The sequence below is a fragment of the Calliopsis andreniformis genome, chromosome 1 (genome assembly GCF_051401765.1).
Source record: "Calliopsis andreniformis isolate RMS-2024a chromosome 1, iyCalAndr_principal, whole genome shotgun sequence".
NCBI lineage: Eukaryota > Metazoa > Arthropoda > Insecta > Hymenoptera > Andrenidae > Calliopsis > Calliopsis andreniformis.
Genome location: NC_135062.1, coordinates 4216139 through 4235938, shown reverse-complemented (window position 1 = coordinate 4235938; position 19800 = coordinate 4216139). Strand labels below are relative to the sequence as shown.

General features: G+C 30.2%; 5 non-coding genes across 5 annotated transcripts; 3 read left to right on the top strand and 2 right to left on the bottom strand.

Annotated features, from left to right (window-relative positions):
* Positions 1–4338: 4338 nt before the first annotated feature.
* Positions 4339–4410, bottom strand: Trnap-cgg (transfer RNA proline (anticodon CGG)). Its single transcript has one exon. It is a non-coding gene; the product is annotated as a tRNA-Pro (tRNA).
* Positions 4411–4775: 365 nt separating this feature from the next.
* On the top strand, positions 4776–4847 carry Trnap-agg (transfer RNA proline (anticodon AGG)). The gene has a single exon. It is a non-coding gene; the product is annotated as a tRNA-Pro (tRNA).
* A 7372-nt stretch (positions 4848–12219) lies between these two features.
* On the top strand, positions 12220–12292 carry Trnaa-agc (transfer RNA alanine (anticodon AGC)). Its single transcript has one exon. It is a non-coding gene; the product is annotated as a tRNA-Ala (tRNA).
* Positions 12293–15550: 3258 nt separating this feature from the next.
* Trnat-agu (transfer RNA threonine (anticodon AGU)) lies at positions 15551–15624 on the top strand. Its single transcript has one exon. It is a non-coding gene; the product is annotated as a tRNA-Thr (tRNA).
* A 2712-nt stretch (positions 15625–18336) lies between these two features.
* LOC143183388 (U5 spliceosomal RNA) lies at positions 18337–18458 on the bottom strand. Its single transcript, XR_013002593.1, has one exon. It is a non-coding gene; the product is annotated as a U5 spliceosomal RNA (small nuclear RNA).
* Positions 18459–19800: the final 1342 nt, after the last annotated feature.

Below are 19800 nucleotides of genomic sequence, written 5' to 3'. Positions count from 1 at the left end.
TAACTACGGACACCCAATTATACCCAATGAAAACAAGGTATAACATGTATTCCCTATTTTTATTATAAAAGTTTTGATATTTAAATGAGAACGAAAATAACAATATATCATGCCGAGAATGAAGAAACACCACACGTAAAAAAAAAATAGAAATGTGGTGAAAATCTTGATAATAAGGAAAAGTATAAAGCGACGAGACGTTCTAGAGATTATTTGCATTACATGTAATGTATAAAGGTATGATGATATACAAAGAGTAATTTTTTGTTGACATTAACAACCCAAACTTAAAACGCACCTTGCGAAGAGATTCCTATATATGCCGTAACTTTTGTCAGAAATTATCAATGGAACATTTTATTGAAACTCATCTTTACACGAAATCATTCACCCAATTCATGTTCAAAAATTTACACACGATGTTCACTTTAACATGAAATTAACACCAAATTCAAACATCGAACTTCGAATTTGCGTCCAAATCCGTATGTTGCCAATAGATTCAGCTCGGAACTTCGCAGGAAACGATCGAAAACGATGAACGATCGGAGCGGATCCGAAAACTATGATGCACGTGTCGAACCGTGAACAGTCTTCGAAGAAATGAGTTTGCTGGAATCGTGCTGAGTAAAGTTGAATGTCGTGAGACATAGAAAACTTTCTCTCGCTTTCTCCATAATTATTCAAAAAGATTGATCAGTCAGTAGCACGGAAGACACGAAAAGGGTCCCATTTTGAGAAGCGTCTTGCCAGCATTATTAAAGTAAGCAAATGGCCAAACACATGACTATCAAGTGGCAAAAGTGCGAGAACTTTGATAGAACGATAAACGTAATTATGCTTAAAGTATAAATAATTGAAGATGATTATGAAATCATTAGAATGTTAAGCATTCATGAAAAGATTTATGGAAATAAAATACGACTAGAATCTACAATCAGACAAATTTAAATTTTCACTAACCTACGTAAGTTTAGAATAAATCAATTGTAATTGTGTGTGTATATGTGTATATATATATTGTGTATGTTTAATATTGTATAAGATTAATTTTATAATATTATATAATTAATTACAATAATATATAATGTAAATTTACTTTATTTTGAAAATAAAAGGAATGTATTCATAATGTGAGAAATTTAAAAGTATACTATAGTGATGATATTTATTCGTTCTATAAAGGTTTCATAAGTGAATATGAATAACGTAATGTAGTTAATATAAGTACTGAATGCTGTACATGCTTACTATACTATAAATATATTTTACATGGGGTAAATAAATAAATGGGCTACAAATCTTGTAAATAATACTGTAGCAGTCTTTAAAAATTAGCATATTTATCATTCAAATTATCGAAATTATCACTACATGTATTTCATTTTTAGATAAAAATTAGTAAGGAATAAATCTCTGGAAACACTGTAAATATTAAAATATTTAAACGTCTAAGAAAGTGGTGAAATTTATTTCTTTTAATTAACGAAAAGTATAAAAACTATTCATATAACGGGCAAAAAAGTAAAATCAATTAGGAAAGTATAACATGCAGAAAGAATGTCCTTGAACTAATCCCGAACACCCGGAAGAATATAAAAGCGACGCGTTCGTGCATGACGGCCTTCACTTCTCCGAAAGAAATTATACCAATTAGAAAATAACTGTCATGGTTACAGGTGAATTTAGGAATTTTCTTATTTTTTTCTGTAGCTACTTTATTAATTCCAATTTCTTCAAGATATGCGAAAACTATGATTCCATTTCTGAAGATTATTCGGTATGTTATTAAGAATAACGAGAATTCAATTCTTCTTAAATATATTATTTGTTTGATTAAAACCTAAGAAAGATATGATAACAAAAAGAATATATAACATTTATACCTTAAGTTTTATAAATTTTTATCATATATTTGTTTCTAAAAAGAAACATTCCTAGTTTGAAGAAAGAATAACAATTGAGTTAAGTATGCATAAACCATATTAATACTATAACATTTTGAATTTGTTAATTGTTACAATTGTTAAAATGTTACAATTATATATGATAAAGTCATAAACGTAAAATTATTCTACAGCTTTTTTGTCATTTTTTGTCAATAATATTCTTCGTATATGTATACCTGTATATATAATTTCGTGATATTAATTTAAATTATAAGTATGTAGTTGAAATATTATATTTTATATACTATAATTGTCAGCAAGCTTCATAAGGTACGATATTTTAATCTTATATTTAAAAAATGTTATATTAAACAATTTAGTGTATGTTATACAAAATAACTACTGATCAAATATTTTCTTTGACTACAAACAATTTTTTCATTCCCCATATATATTCTTCTCCAATGAAACATTAAACTATCTTAACTTAATAAACTATTAAAAAAAATCACAACATTTTTATTCACGTTGTACAAAAAATTGATCTATGATCTATAAAAACCAAATGAGTTATTTGTAATGCCTGAATTCAATTGTTGCACAACTTAAAAATTGATAAAGATGATTAGAATTCTATTTTAAAGTTCGTAGACAATTTTTATTACTTAAATACTAGTTCCCTATACAGTCATTCTTGTAGTTAATTTACTTGCCTGGAAAATAGCCGGAAAACACAATCGGAAAAGTGCAATTTTTTTCAATGGTCACCTTCAATCAACGAAGAGAACGTAGTCTACTATGAATGATAGCAGACCCATCCCCTTTATATACCTTCGGCTGATCGAGTCTGTTTTTCATCCATCGAATGTAAAATGGCTGCACTTCTGTAACGTGATTCTTTCTCCTGTGATTTTCGTTACTGTCATGAATAACCTTGATCAACAATAGCGGACGTGGTAAATCTACTTTTGAACTTCTAATTCGTCTTCTGTTCAACTCGACAATTTTCGTTGACTCGATTTACTGGCAATAAATTATTTCAGACGTAAATCTGAATAATTACTTTGAAAAACTGACTTATTCAGACTATTTTCGATGGTACTGTGAATATTTAATTTCCCAGTTTTTAGTTCTACTAAAAATATAGTTATAAATACGTGTAAAACTATTTTTTAAACGTAAATAAAGAGCTTAGAATTGGACTTCTTGTGGAATTTTTGACGATTTTCTTAAATAGCTTGCGAATTACATATCTAAAAAATATTTATGTACTTTTATATTTAATACTCTAAAAACATTAATTATTTCGTTAATTTCATTCTGTATGAGTTAATACTGTAACCTTCTTTACTCTAATTTTTCTAATGCATAATCAAATATTCACTATAATATGTAATAATAAGACGAATTACTACGATTTGAAACATTTTGAAGGAGTTTCGAATGCTAATTATAAAATAATTAGTAATTTCTCACAGACAATGCACTAATATTTGCAGAGAATCCACAACAAAAATTATTTTAAACAACTGAGATCAATAATTTAAACAGTTAAGACCAGTTAATTTTAAGAAAACTATTCACTACATGAAATGCTTTGCAAAAAACTACGTAAAACAAGATTAACCGAAATATTCTCATTAGAGAAATAGGATATTGCGTGATTTAATTATTGAGTAACTCGCTCACATGACGATTTTTCACACAGTACTTGTAGAGTTCGAAACGTTGCTTATACCTTATGAATATAGCTTGAGATTTTATAACGCTTTTTTCGCAAATCATTGCCATAGTTCCTTTCAATCGGATATAGTACATTTCTTAAGTGTGAAACGAAACGAAATTTATTGAAAAATAAGTAACATAATTAATATGTACACATCGACATTGTCACTGCTAATATTACCATCTGTATTGTTTCGAATAACAAAAGAAGTACTATACGGGAAGATTGCCGAACTTGAACCGATGCCTAGATTGGACCACCAGTGTATCTTAAAATGTATGACAAGCAAAATGTGTTGGTTTTACACTAAATTAGTTAATGCAATAATCACTATCATGCAGCACCACTTGATACTTAAGTACACAAAATGCAGTCTGCTTTAACAACTGAGAATCTGAAAATATACTTAAATATGTACAAAATCTCCATTCAGAGCGTAGTATCATGAGAAAAAAATTAAAGAATATTTGTCACAGGTACACATTATCTTTACATATGTTTTTATTATATAAACTACATTATTATTACATGACTCATATATTTAACAATGACATTTAAATTAAATGATTATATTTATGAAAGAATCTAATAAGAATACAGCCATTTTTATACATTCCTAGAAGGGAAAGTGAAGCAAGTAAATAACATATTATACAATACTCGTCTAGTATTATACAAGACAACAAAAGAAAAGGATAGATGAAGTAAAAAATGAACAACGGAGGGCTCGTCCGGGATTTGAACCCGGGACCTCTCGCACCCGAAGCGAGAATCATACCCCTAGACCAACGAGCCAAGCTGAAGAAAGTTTTCACTTTAACCATAATTATGTCCCATCAAGATAAATTATATTATTTAATTAATGCTGCGTTATTATTACTATTTAACAGTTATATCTAAAGATCTTTAACTAAAAGTTTACATTTTTAAATATATCGAATAATCTTTTTATGTAAAGTACTCCAATCATCATTTTGCAATATACAATAATAGTTAATTTTTTATAGAATACTGTTATTATTATACAATAGCGAATAAAATAAATATGATTCCGCATAGAACTTACTTGATCAGAAGTATTTGTAATACTATCACTTGACGTCATTCATGTTTAGTAAATTATAGTTAGTAATCTGTGTGAAAGTAACAGTCTTCAAGTTGGCTCGTTGGTCTAGGGGTATGATTCTCGCTTAGGGTGCGAGAGGTCCCGGGTTCAAATCCCGGACGAGCCCAAGTTTTTTTTATCTTACGAGTAAAATTTTTGATGATGCAAATAGATTTCCTTTTCAATCAGACCGAGCAACACTATGGCAGCGTAATTGAATGCCAACAAATATTTTCATTTCCTATGAATCTTCAATTCTAATATCAGGATAAAAAACCATGAAATATTAGTAAATACAGTTTCGAATAACCGGTTTTAGAGAGGATACAAGCCTGAAGTGACCGGATTTGAGGACCAGTTTTACTACAAATTCTCAATAGATTACTCACAGTTCAAGGCTCAACCAATATTCTATTGTACACTTAATTTTGTATTATATAGACGGAATTGAACATTCGATTTGAACATTGAATAAAAGACACCGTGACTCACTAAAACCCAGTTCACTAAGATTCTTCTATATTTAAATATAAAATTAAATCTGCATTTAGTTTTTTCTAAAATACTAATTAATTTTCAAATATATAAAAAATATACCATATTTCTACTGCCTAAATTAAATAGGTTTTCTTGAAACTTATAAAATAATTACTTTTAATTTTAAGGTCACTATACGAAGTATTAAATAGCATTTGGATATTTTACTTTAACTAACAGTAAACAACGGGTTTCTTAGATTAGAACGTATTTAAATAATAATTCTTTTAAATACTATAGACATTGATGTAACATTGCGATTAAAGTATTAACTATCTACTACGTAACAAAGTATATGAGTAAATAATAAATTTTACTTACATAAATAATAAATAGTAAATTTTACTTATAACATACATTAATATCCATTTGAGAACATATGGCTGCAACACGTTTCAGAACCGGTGATACAGACGGTAAAGTGATGATTCTACAGAAAAAGATAAATCGAAAACCGGTGATACAGACGGTAAAGTAATGATTCTACATAAAAAGATATTTTTTATTACGTATGGTTATCGCAAATATTCAATTTAAATTTTGAATGACTACAACCGTCAGGGTATATTTAAGGCAAGAAGTGAAGGTTATACGAGATAAGAAGTATACATATACATATAATATATCATTTGTCTACTTACTGGACTGACTACTGATTTTATTTACTTTAAAGTAGAATCATTCTCCCATTGTCAGTCTGCATACTGCTTAAAGTTCTACTTTGACATGTAGCTGGTCAAAGAGTACCTTATACTACTAGCACAAACAATGGAAAGCAAAAAATACCTTGCAACACACATGCACTACTAGTAACATAACCTACGGTCAGTCTCACGTACTTCTTCCAAATCTACGATGTGTCGAAGTAGTAATGCAATGGAGCACAAAGTACTTTTTAAGCAACTGTACTTATTCATGCGTGACAAGAAATAAAACTCAGTTCTTCGGAAAGCTAGATGCGGAATAAATAATTTGTTTCGTATTTTTGACATATTTTTGCATGTGCTAGCCATAAATAGAACTCTTTACGATTCTGTAATCCCTTCTATGAGTTATATTGTGTTTGAAAATACGGCAATTAGACTATTTTACTTCCACATAAAATTAACAGTATAATCGATTACAATTTCATACATAAATACCTACACCTCATGCTTATAGAACGTTATCGTTTATCTTATGATAACACTGTAGTGGCATGTAATACGGTGATTCTATAGTACAACATTTCTATCAAATTGGGATTTTAATACATTTCAGTCATTAAATATAATTATATACAGAGTGTTACACGCAAGTTGTACATTTTTATAACTTCTAAAATATGCGCTGTATGAAAAAACGTACACAAAAGTTGCATGCTTTGGAAGGCCACATTATGTAATACATCCCCTCCTTTTATAGGTGGAGTTATATATAGGGTTAATAAAGATTCATACTTTTTCACTCAGAATTCGACATTCTTTCACATTTTCGTATACACAATGTAGCATTCCATTTAAAAAACGAAGTTAACCTTTAAATCTCCCAAATGCGTCCATCTATAAAAGAAAGTGGATGCACTACATAATGCGACCCTCCAAACAAAGATATACAAGTTGCGCGGACAACTCCGTGTTTTGCGTTCTAAAGCAAATTAAAACAATAAATCATTTACAAGTCTGGGCTATGAAAATAATAGCGGAAATAGAGGATTTATGTAATGTAAGGACTTTTTTTACGTTTCGTGAAGTTCATGGGATATAGCACACTACGTACCACTTACCTATCGTCAACAGCTAGAAACTAATAAAAAGCTTGACCATGGATGTAGCGATTGTCATGGTCATTCCTTTACTAAGTGTCACATTATTGTGACCCGGAACTGTTAGTACTTTCTCACAATCATGATAGAGACAATATTACCCATGTGAATAAAATAAGGTTTGCAACATTTAGAAAAAGAATAAAGAATTCGTATCATTTCATTTGAGAGACTAATTCAATTCTTTTATATTTCTAATCTTTATTTCATTCATAATTTAACTAAGTTACATTTAAAACAAAAGTTACTTATGCTATAAAAAATATAACCTGAAATGCAATAAATAAAAAAGTCTCTTCAGATGAGAGTGAGCTCATCGTTCGCGATAAAACTATGTCTCAGTGATTATTAGTGTATGGTTTTTGATTTTAACTACATAATCCATGTACAGAATATAAATATATAAGGAAAAACAGGAAAATGGGCAAGAGCCCAAGCCTTCAGAAAGTAACATGAAAGACGTTACTAACATGAGGCACACATCAACAGTATCTTCATCAAGTACTAGTTCAGTATTAAATAGAAATAATTCAAGCAGGAAATTAAATTCTATGGAATTAGACAAACTCTTCAAAATAACCTATAAAAATGGCGATATTATTAAGAAACCCAATATAAATCTAAAATCTAACCTAAATATGGCCAGCAGTAAGTGACAAATAGATGAGCCCCAACTGGGATGTTCAACAGATACTTAGGAGCGCTATTTAACAGAGGATCAAAAAGATAGCAACATTGAACCTTGGCAAGTGCCAAAGAGAAGAACCAAAATTAGGAAAATGGGGAAAAATTATACAGTTACCATAGAAAACAGTTTTGATGCCTTATCCGAAAACTCAGATTCGGAAATGGTTATACAAACAGAAAATAAATTTATACAGCAGCACAATAAAAAGCTAAAACCGCCACTCATTTATGCCATCAATACGAACCTTAAAACAATGGTTAACCTATAGATCAAAGAAAACATACAAAAAAAATCTTTTCTTATCTCTGAGAAGAATAAACAAAATATAATCATCTCCACTCAAGATATGCATACATATAATAAAACAAAAAATATATTAAATAACAATAATATAAAATATTATTAAAATTTCACTTATACACTTAGAAGTGATAAGCCCAAGACCCTCGTAATCAAAGGTATAAGAGGAGACTTCTCCGACCAGGAAATTTTCAATGAAATAAAAGATTTAAAGGGCATGCAAGCAGTAATTGGAAACTGCCCTATCGATGTGTTAAATGTGCCATGAACCATGTTCCAGGTGAATGCTCACTAAGCATAAACTGTGACAAGCAACAACTAAAATGTGCAAATTATCAACAATCTGGACACCCGGGCTCATGCAGAGGATCTCCATATATTAAATTTGCAGGCAAGATTAAAAAGAAGCAACTAATCGCTCAACATAAAGAAACGAAGAACAAATTATTGAACAGCTTCAGGACAATAAGGGATTCTACAGCATATATACAAGCAGCCATATCACAATAGGAAATTCATCGTACACAGAAAGTATCACAAATAACGACCGTCAATAAGGAAGACATACCAGCAAACAACGATGAAGACTACTATATTAGAGTTAAGCATAAAATACACAAACACAACCTCAATGGGTTGATGAACTTAAAAAAGATTTAATATCGGTTTTCAACTCTCAGTTGATTCCATTAGTTCAACAAGTAAGCTTAAATACAGACAAAATTAATAAAATTTTATCATACAATCTCATTAAAGTTAAATTAAGGTAAAAACTTATTTTTTTTTTTTGTATAATTCATTCAACTTCACATTGAAAATGGCTGTTGGATTTTATGCGGTGCACTTACGCTGTATCATTTAAACGGCATGTACTATGTATATATATTGAAACACTTATTTATTGACATAATAATTATTAATGTAAGCTAACATGTGTGTCTTCCAAATCACGCACTCATGACCGTTACATTAAAACAGCAGTCATCTGTTAACAAAAAACACAACGCCACACGTTACCAACCACTTCCAACCGGCTCAGGAGTGTCAACCTAAGCCGAAGATGATGATTATTTTTTCATAATGGCAAACACAATTAATATTAATAACACAACTCTTAAAATGGCGGCAATTAACACTAACTCGCTAATTGCTATCCAGAGAAGATAAGATCTTCAACAATTCGCAATAGATAATAACTGTGATTTAGTATTAGTGCCAGAAAGTAAATTAAGTAACAAATATAAGTTAAGTTTTAAGAAATACTATTTTACAGGGAGGGGGTACAGCAATACTAATTCGTGAAAACATATATTATGAAATAGTTATCTATGCCACTTCTAGAAATAATAAAATACTAGAATTTACCATTATTAAAATTAAAATCTTTGATAATAGAATAACAGGAAATTATTCATAAAAGAATTTGAACAGTTATTTGCAAATCTTAACCTAGATAATAATAATTATTATTATATCATAGCAGATGATTTAAATGCAAGAAGAAGATTGTGGTGGGACCGTAGCGACAATCCAAGAGGAAAATACATTGCATAATGGGAAATGCAAGGCACCATCCGGTATAAACTGAATTCGTATACTCACAACGAACTCATATATAAACTAGCTAATACATACTTAGATATTTGCATGGCTGATGCTAGAGTAAACATTGTTAATAACAACTCAAAACTCGAAGCTCAACCTTATGATAGTGATTACAATGCAATTACGATAAATATTAAAATTATTTAACTAAAATCGTCAAATAACTATTAAAACAAACCCGGGAATTAATCTACAAAGAACTTCGGAAAGCATCTGAAATTTTTTGGGAGAAACAGATGAAAAAAATAGATTATAGGAAATCAGAAGCGTTTTTTCCAAATATAAATAGACTATTTAGGCCTAAAGATATCCTAAAAATTAATGATTTACATATAGATAAAAACAAAAATTATATTATACAACGCACAAACTGTAATATAACAAAAGTACAAACTAAAGATACACAATTTATCTTCTCTACACCTGAAGATAAACTCAATATCTTAGGTGCTCATTAGGAGTTTATAAACTCTCCGAGACATTTAAATAATGGTACTAGATTAAAAGAAATCATCGAAACAAAAGTTAAACAAATTGAAGAGGAACTAACATCAGTCAAAAGCAATAATAATACGATTGTGGTATTTACTAATGATAATACAGTTTTACACCCCTCTCACGAAATTTAAGGGAGTGATAGCATTGATGTCTTCTGTAATCCCCCATATATATTAGCAGAATTATCGAGAATTTACCAAATAAAACATCACATGATTTAGATGGTATACCAAACATCATTCTTAAACATTTACCGTACAATATAATACAAGCGTACACAATTTTATTTAATAATGCAATAAATAATTTCCGACTTCCCGACTAATTGGAAGGTTGCTAAGGTCCTCCCCATTCTTAAAAAGAGTAAAGATCCTAAAGATCCGGCTAGTTACTGACCAATAAGTGTGACACCTAATATTAGTAAAGTCTATGAAACAATAATTAACAACAATATAACAACTTTTTATACAAAGATTATACTTGATAATCAATTTGGTTTCAGATTTCAGCATTCAACTGTACATGTCATACATAAACTATTATCAGATGTTAACACACATTTACATGAAAAAAAATTAGTTGGAGCAGCATTATTAGACCTTGAGAAAGAATTTGATTCAATATGGATAGACGGATTAATCTATAAACTAACTAAGAAACAGTTTCCTAAATGGTTAATTTTCGATATGATAACCAACAAATCTTTTAAAATATAGGACGGAAATAATTTATCAATACTCACATTTTTAATTAAAAAAGGTCTTTAGCAAGGAACAGTTAATGCACCTATTCTTTTTATCGTATATGTCAGTGATGTATTAAATTTATTTGAAGTAAAGAAAGACGTAAAAACAGCAACATTAGCATTTGCTAATGATCTGATCATATATGTAGGGTTATGATATAGATTACTTACTCAGACGTAATAAGCACAACAATATTCAAATTGTCAAATCTATTAACGCATTTAGGGCCAACAGTAAATTATTTCATAATTCCCACCTAACAAAAAGAGCGAAGATGATCATATACTTACTTTTAATCAGACCCATAATCACTTACGCTGCACATATATGGTGAAATTTGGGATCTTCAGCTATGGAAAGCATAAAATTACTTGAGCGAAAATGTCTACAGGAACGTACCTAAACCTTTATAGATCTTCACATTCTGACTACAAACAATTCTGCAATAACGAAATGCTATATAACACAGCCAATATTCCGCGTAGAGACAATTACATAATTAAACTCACAAGAGATGCAAACTTCCATTTATTAACAATAGCATAATTAATAACCTTGTAAACTATAATATTGAAGATATCAATAATTAAAGATATACAGGTTACCTGACATCGCAGTCTTTCATACATTTTGATAAAATAGGCCTTATTCAAAATGAATATAATACTCCAATAATACACCATTGGAAAAGGAATAAAGCTGACAAAAGAATTATAATTAATTGTAATTATAATATTAACGATAGTGAGCACTTCAGATACTCAATGAGAATATTAAAGAGAGATAAAAACGATTACTCAAGGTTAAATGTTAAAAAATACTAGTGGCTCTCTTTAGAGGATGAGACAACCAACAAACTTAAGTGTACGAATAACACTATATAATGATAACCACAAATGGCTGTTAATAAATATAGATATAAAACTTACTCCATAGTAACACTGTAAATATTGTAAATACTCTCCTATCCTAATTTAATTTTAAGTACTTTTTTTTAAGTTAGTATAATAAGATACAGATACAAGATATTGTTAATGGAGTTTTCTTTTCATTGTGTTATTTTTTTACCCCCCAATTTTATTTTTCACTCGTCGGTGTGTGATTATCCCGATTCACACACAATATGGTTATAGTATTAAATAAGGACCCTAACATTAAAAAGACTAAATGTTTAGCTTATAGATCCTTAGGCAATAGGACCCAAGCTATGAAATTTTAAATTTAATATAATGACTGCATTATTTTTTTATGTTATTTTGTACCAATGACTATAATGTACGAAACTACAAATTGAAATAAACATTGTTAAAAAAAAAAGGTGGGGGGCGTAGCTCAGATGGTAGAGCGCTCGCTTAGCATGCGAGAGGTACCGGGATCGATACCCGGCGCCTCCATTCTCTTTATATTTGCATTTTACGGTTCTATCATTTTTACAATTTTCTCAAAAGAATTATATCATAATAAGTTTAAAGACATGTATTTTTTATATGTTTGTAGAGTTTCACAAGTTATAAAAAATAAGGATATTTAGAGAGCCATATTCTCTATTGAGTCACTCATTCGACTACAGATGAATAAAATTCAATGAAAGTCAAAGATGAAAAATAACAAAATTGCAATAGAGTCTATGTTAATTATGTGTATGGTTTTAGAAATTAGTAAAATTTGCTTGAAATTCCGCAAATCTAACGACACCACTGTCGGCAAGAACGCTAGTGACAGGGGGGTAGAAGTCATTGTGCAGATCGAGTAGTATAGAATCCTATGACAGCTATGTAAAGTGTGGTATTAGCCACTGCCTCTTTAAACCAGGGAGTCGAGACCAAAAAAATTACGGTACGATCATGGTCAGGTCACAGAGCCGACCAAACTGACACAACAAGTCGCTCTCGGGGTTATTGAGAGGTTTGAGCGGTTACGGATTTTGTCTCAACCGTGTGTCCTGACCAGAAAAAATGGTCAAGATTTTTGGTCAACTGGAATTCGTGAGCGGTTATAACCGGTCAAAACTCCGGTCAGAATTCCGGTCAGGACTCCGGTCTAGACCGTCTCTCGTAAGAGGAAGAAACAGTCAAATCAGGAGTTTCTTCTTCTCAACCAGTACAGTAGTTGCTCGATTAAGAGCCGCGCTTGGGTCTGGGCGCGAGCCTCTATCGTGACTAATAGTTGATTCGGCTTCTGTTGCTCTCGGCTGCGGAGATAATTGGTACACAACAGCAGAAGCAAGAAATATATATACATATATACATAAATATTTATATTTGAAATTGATTTGGTTTTCTTTCTGTGAGTATTTTAGCAAGAGTCAGGGGCGCAAATGATAATAAGTCATCACGTCCAGCACTACACTTAATATACTTTGTGTTTATTATAATCTTTCAGTGATACAAGAAACGTTACCACGCACGCCATTGTTAACAGCATGAATATAGTCAATTAAGATATACACAAAGACAAAGAAAACCGCCATGCGCAGGTCGTTCAAACCTAACAGAGTAAGGATCATTGGATTCTAGATAAATTTTAATAAGTAAGGATAGTTACCAACTTCAACCGGGATATTTACTCATACATACATACTTGCTACATATTTCGAATAGTTCTTGAATGTGTAATAGCTCTTAACTTATTTACGGTTACTGGTCGTTGAGAGGTTATAACCGCTCAACAATCCCGATCACAACTCCGATCTCAACTCCCTACTTTAAACACTTATAATTATATTAAAAAATGAAGTTTTTAAATTTTAATAATTAATTTTTGTTCCATATTTTATTTAAATTTTCCCCTACATGTAACCAAATATGTTGTATATTAAGAGATTCATATATAATCAGTATTACTTTCGATCTCAGGTTTCGAATAGGGACGCATAAGTAGATGTCAGAAGTTTTAAGAGGTGATTCTACACGCTAAAATAAAATGAAAATGACAATATAGGTGAGATTGCGTTTCAGACTTCGTTTCCGAATTCTGTACCTCAAAGCTAGACTAACCCAAGTCCATGTTTTTCAGAATTAAGTTATTTACAGGATCTTATTGCGTTCTCTTCATGTTGTTAGTGACAATCAATAACAACAATTAATACCTCTGAAACGAAATCTTAAAAGGAATTTCGTCATTCTTAGTTTTCTTTCCTATTTTGACATGTATTAATTTTTGACACCTGCTGTCGAACAACCTGTATACAGTAATGCATGTTTAATAGAGAACACTGACATATAAAGATAAGTGAACATTAAATTTTCTTTTGGAAATAACTATTATATTAAGTAGAATATCGAGATCCTTTTAATTCGTAACATTTTAATTTTATTTTTTTACAGATTTTATGGCTCTGAAACTATTCATCCGATTAATTTCAAAGGTAATACTATTCCTTATAAAATTATCTAAAATAGTGTGATTTTGTAATTATTTTGAAAAATAAAGAAATAGTGGCTCTATAAAGGAAAGAATTACGTTCTCACTGGAAAGAATCAATTTTAAATATTCAATAATTTTATAATTAAAATATCAAAAGAATTGTACATATTAAATAATTTTATAAAAAACACCTTATATATTCAAATTTTAAATTAATTGGATGTGTAGTTTCGGAGATCTGCTGGATGCCAGCTTTTTTCTGTAACCTTAAGTCATAATACCTATTGGATAATGATGATCAGGATTGGTTATTACTAATATAAAGAGTGTCAGGTTTTCATAACTGGTTAATTTTTATTTATTTCAAATTAAGTTAAACAATTCAAATCACTTATTTAAATATCGTTTTCTATATTGAATTCGAATTTTTTAAAAATTTGTATACATATATACAGAATAAATATACATATAATTATTGTACTAATTCTAAACATAATTTAGTATGCCCTTCATTCTTGGTTAAAAAGTTCGTAAAATTTCTGCGTACCAATTTCAACGTGGTTTTAATTAACAGCATTAAGAATCAAGAGATCATTTAGCGGGTAGCTTGCGGTAGAAACTTATGAACATTCTTTGGCCACGCGCAAAGTGTGGATAGTGAAGTTTTCTTAATTCGATAATTATTTCTTTTTCTCAAGACATCGCTTTAAACTCCCGCTTCCCAACTATCACCGCTCAACGTACTGTGCCTATCTTACTTCTTCACATTGTTCATATGCATTCTCCTACTCTTTTGAGCTATTTTCAAATTAATTCCTTGAAGAAAAACGCTACTCTGTACCCGAGGATTCCACTGCTGGATCCTGAACTTACTTAACACGTTCACGTCGGTGCTGCAACTCAAATTTCTCGCCAATAAGCGGCTGCTTCAAGAGCGCTTTGCTTTTTCGCATGGTATGGGTTACCGGTGGTGCACGCCGTCATGAATGTATTAAATTAAAGTGTCCTACGTAAGTACGTATAATATCAGACTTCTGTATCTTCTATAATATCGTACATTACCAATATTACATATCATATCCAATTTTTATACGTCATAGTGCTTTCTTAAATTTTGGTTTTATTTCACAATAAATCTTTTTTTTATATTATGTGAAATCGACATCCATTTTAGTAACACAAATGTATAAATATAAAAAGAATTTACTATACCATTTATAAAAGTGCAAATATTGCACAAATCAATATATTCTGTGTTATTCAGATAATAAAAATGCTGACGCAATGGCGCCGTGGCTTAGTTGGTTAAAGCGCCTGTCTAGTAAACAGGAGATCGAGGGTTCGAATCCCTCCGGGGCCTTTGCCGTTTTTAAGTTTCTAATGAGAGAGAAAAAAGGCGGTTATATTTCTTTTAAATTTTTGAAACTAATAAATAGTATTAAAGTTGAATATAATAAAAGGAACACAATATAAAAACAAATTCACAAATCACTGTATAATGCCGTTTGAAGAAGCGCTACACATTGTTTGCACCTGGAAAGAGTAGGGTAAGAGTACCAATAATGTCTATGAGGATCTATTACTGTGATCCCCTTTTATTTTCACATATAAGACAATATAGACTAGTAAACTACAAAAAATTAATCTTTTTTCATAAACTCGAATCCTTAAGTTATGCATTCATGTTCAAAGAATAATTTATTATTTACATTTTTAAAATACTCAACACAATAATTGTTACACTAACTGGCACAAAGTAATTCGTTCCGTGCACTTTTAAAACACACACTTGTTCACAAATTTCTCTTTGCATTTTAATTAATATTTAAGGTTATTTATATGTTAATTACGAAAAAATTCCCCTATTAGTAAAAAAAATATTTCGATATAAGTTTAAATGCATTGAAAAGTACGAATAAATGAAGCAATTCCATTTAATTTAACCAAAAATTAACTTACAAAAGTTAATCTTAATGGGATCGGGGCACAATAATAATTTGGTAAATTGCGCACTTGAAATTACGTTAGTGAAAGATAACATCACCTTGTAGAGGAAAGATAGAATAATTTAATTTACCAACAAGATTCTTTGTTATTAAAACCGATTCTCTTTTTCAATTTCAAATGTCTTTCCCTCTTTAAACTTTTATAACTTCGTATCACTAAATATTGAGAAAACAGAATCTACAAAACCTAAAAAATTTATTTCAATATATTTTATTGAACCCAGTTCTGAACCGGGTTACAAAAATTACTTCATCATAAAGACAAAGTAGGTTAAGGTTAGGTCTAGTTTGGACTCATCAACACTCCTCCCCTACAAAGTCACCCGCAGATGGGAGACTCCATACGTAAGGAAAAGGAGCTAGAGCATGATGCCCAAGGCTTGCAACAGAATCCTTATAATAAGAAATACGGACTTCACTAAGCGGGAGTCGTATCCACCTAGTGGTCGATGAGAGAATTAATTCGTCATATACGTTTACATACGTATACATAATGTACTTACTGTGTTGTATACATATATACGTATATAACCCACGAGAAGTCTCATAAAATAACCCCCCTCCCCAACAAAAGCATTCAACAGATATTAAATAACCTCTCAAAAAGCATGCAAAAGATATTAATGAACCTCCCAAAAGTATCATCAAAAAATATTAATCCGCAAAAATGAAATTCAAAAAATATTAAACTTCAAAAAAGTATAATAAAAAACACCCCACACAATTTGTATTACCATTTGATTCGAAAAAAGTACTGAAATCAAAAGTAGTTACTCCGTTTGTGCAGTGTGCTTCACAACACGTTAATTAGAAAATCGTGATAAAACATTAATATTTTAAATGAATTCACAAATGACAGATACATGTGAAAACCAGAAAAATTAAACCTAAAGTGTGTACTTGACGGGCTGTTTTTATCAAAATTGAACGACCGACTTGTAGCGTCATGAATAGTGTCCTCAAACAACAAATAACCTTACATTTAATTTTTCGGATTTTCACGTGCATCTGTTATTTGTGAATCCTTTATCGTGATTTTCTAATTAACGTGTTGTAAAACATACTGTACAAACGGGGCAACTATTTATGATTTCAATACCTTCTTCAAGTCAAATAGATTAATGTTTTTTGGTGGTTTCGTAATTACCGAGATTTAAAGCACTCATAAATTGGACACGTACTTTTGATTTCAGTACTTTTTTCAAATCAAATGGTAATAAACATTTTTTTAATGTCAGTAATATTTTTTGAAGGTATTTTTATGGGATTTATTAATATTGTTTGAATGCTTTTTTGGGTAAATTAATTTTTTTGGAGATTTTTTGTGGATTAATTTTCTTGGAAATGTTTTGTTGCAACCATAGTCTAAATCGAATTAAACTACTTCATGCTTTTACATTTTAAGTGCTGGGGGGGGCTTCACTTATTTTTGTTATTCACATGTAGGAAAGTATTATCTTTATACAATATAGCGTGTTCACTTTTTCTTACTTATTAGGCCTATGTATTGTGATTTATAATAGTCTATTGTGACATGTTTTGTAAGCGTTTAGATAAACATAAGCGTCTTTCACATGTGTGGCCAAATGTCTGACGAATGTTAGTTTTGAGGGAGGTAAATCATATCGTTATTTCAAAGGCAATGATCGCCACTGCAAATCGATCAGATGTTTTATTTGCCGCACAACCGATATATGATCGATAATATGACAGTTTACCAAATTACAGACGGATTTTACCAAATTTTTAATTGCTTATAAATGATTAAAGTCCTAAACGATATATCATATGTGTGATTTTCATCGTCTTATTTTGGATTTTTAGAATCATACTTTAAACTTTCTTCCCCCTATAGTCGAACACCTTATATGATGATGTATAAACCAAAAAATCTACAATAAAAAGCCGACAGAGTTAAACAAAGGGTGTACGGAAACATTTTATCCCCAACTAAAGTTAACTTCGTTAATATGCGTTTATACAATTATAAGAATAAGTTGTTCATAAAATTTATAAACAATCTTATAATATCGCTATAAAAACATTTATGTTTTCTATTTAATTACGACCCAACTTACGTTGGGTACTATAAAAAATTAGTATTCAGACTCATCAATTGTCCCCCTCCACGGAAATCTTTAGTAAAAGGCGAAAGATTTATACGTGGTTTGAAGGGAGACCAGAGTAACGAATGGTGCTACACACCTCGCTAATATAGCTACGAGCTCTATATTTAGTAGTGAGAAAATCTGCCATCTGGTGTCGAAGAAAAGAATTAATATATTTGTGTGAAAGGACTATCAGTAAATTATGCTCTCTGTTGAACCGGGAATATAAAAATAAATAAGTATCGGTTAATTATCTGCATTATGGTAAATATTCTATTCTAAATGACAATAATAGTTATACCATTAAATATTAATTATATTATATCATATATAAATACTTTTATATATTATTGCTTTCAATCTAATGAAACAATGTTAAATTGAATCAGGATAGAAAGATAAACAAGATATACCTAGAAGTGTATTATTTTAAATTTATAATACCTTTATCATAATTAGTACATTAAGATAAACGTTATATGCATTCATAATGAAAATAGACAGTTATTTAATATGTAATAATATTTTATACAAAGAATTCAATATTTAATGTGACTTGACCTATACTACTAAACAAATTTCAAAATTTATTTTGATAAACCGCGACACAAACGAATATACAGGATAGGCTGAATATTAAATGTGCTTTTGTGTCCCATGTTCTGAAATACCGACTTCCCGAAAGACCATTGATTCTCGAGTGCCCTTTGTGAGGTTCGAACGATAACGCCAATAAACGAGAAAATATTCTCTCTTTCTCGTAATAAACTATCCTTCTTATTCATCTCTATAATTTCAAGCAGCAAGCGAAAATGCTGTTTGCAAGGGATGTATTGTTACAAAAATCTTATACCAGAGTGACAATATATTTATTCTAAATGAAATGCCTAATTTTTCTATGGTTGAATTCAGTGGAATAAAAAATTCTACATAAAAGTACCAAGATATACTTACAGTAAAGGTTGGATAACTGTCTAAAATTCAAGACCGCTAACAGGTAATTATCGAGCAGAGGTAAATATTCTTTCCCCTGATAGAACTCAAACTGAGGGCTCGAGCTTCCTTTTGAAGTGTTTTGAACGTGGACAAGGACAGTGAGTGAAACAGAAAGAGGGTAGATTAGCGAAGGTGACGTAAAAAAAACATCATTAACATAATGCTGATGCAATGACAAAATTTCTTTAATTTTCACAATTTTTTAATAAAACTTTTATGATCATATTTTTGAGGTTCTTCTGATGAAAAGAAGACCAAACACGAAATAATTTTGATTAGATTTGCGTATTTAATGAGTGATAATAACTTTTCTTTTCATCTACTAAATAAGTAAATATAATAGATAAATATTATCCAAATATGCATTAGATTAGTTATGAAATACGTGACAAATACCAACAGATACATAAATGCATAATAAGTTCT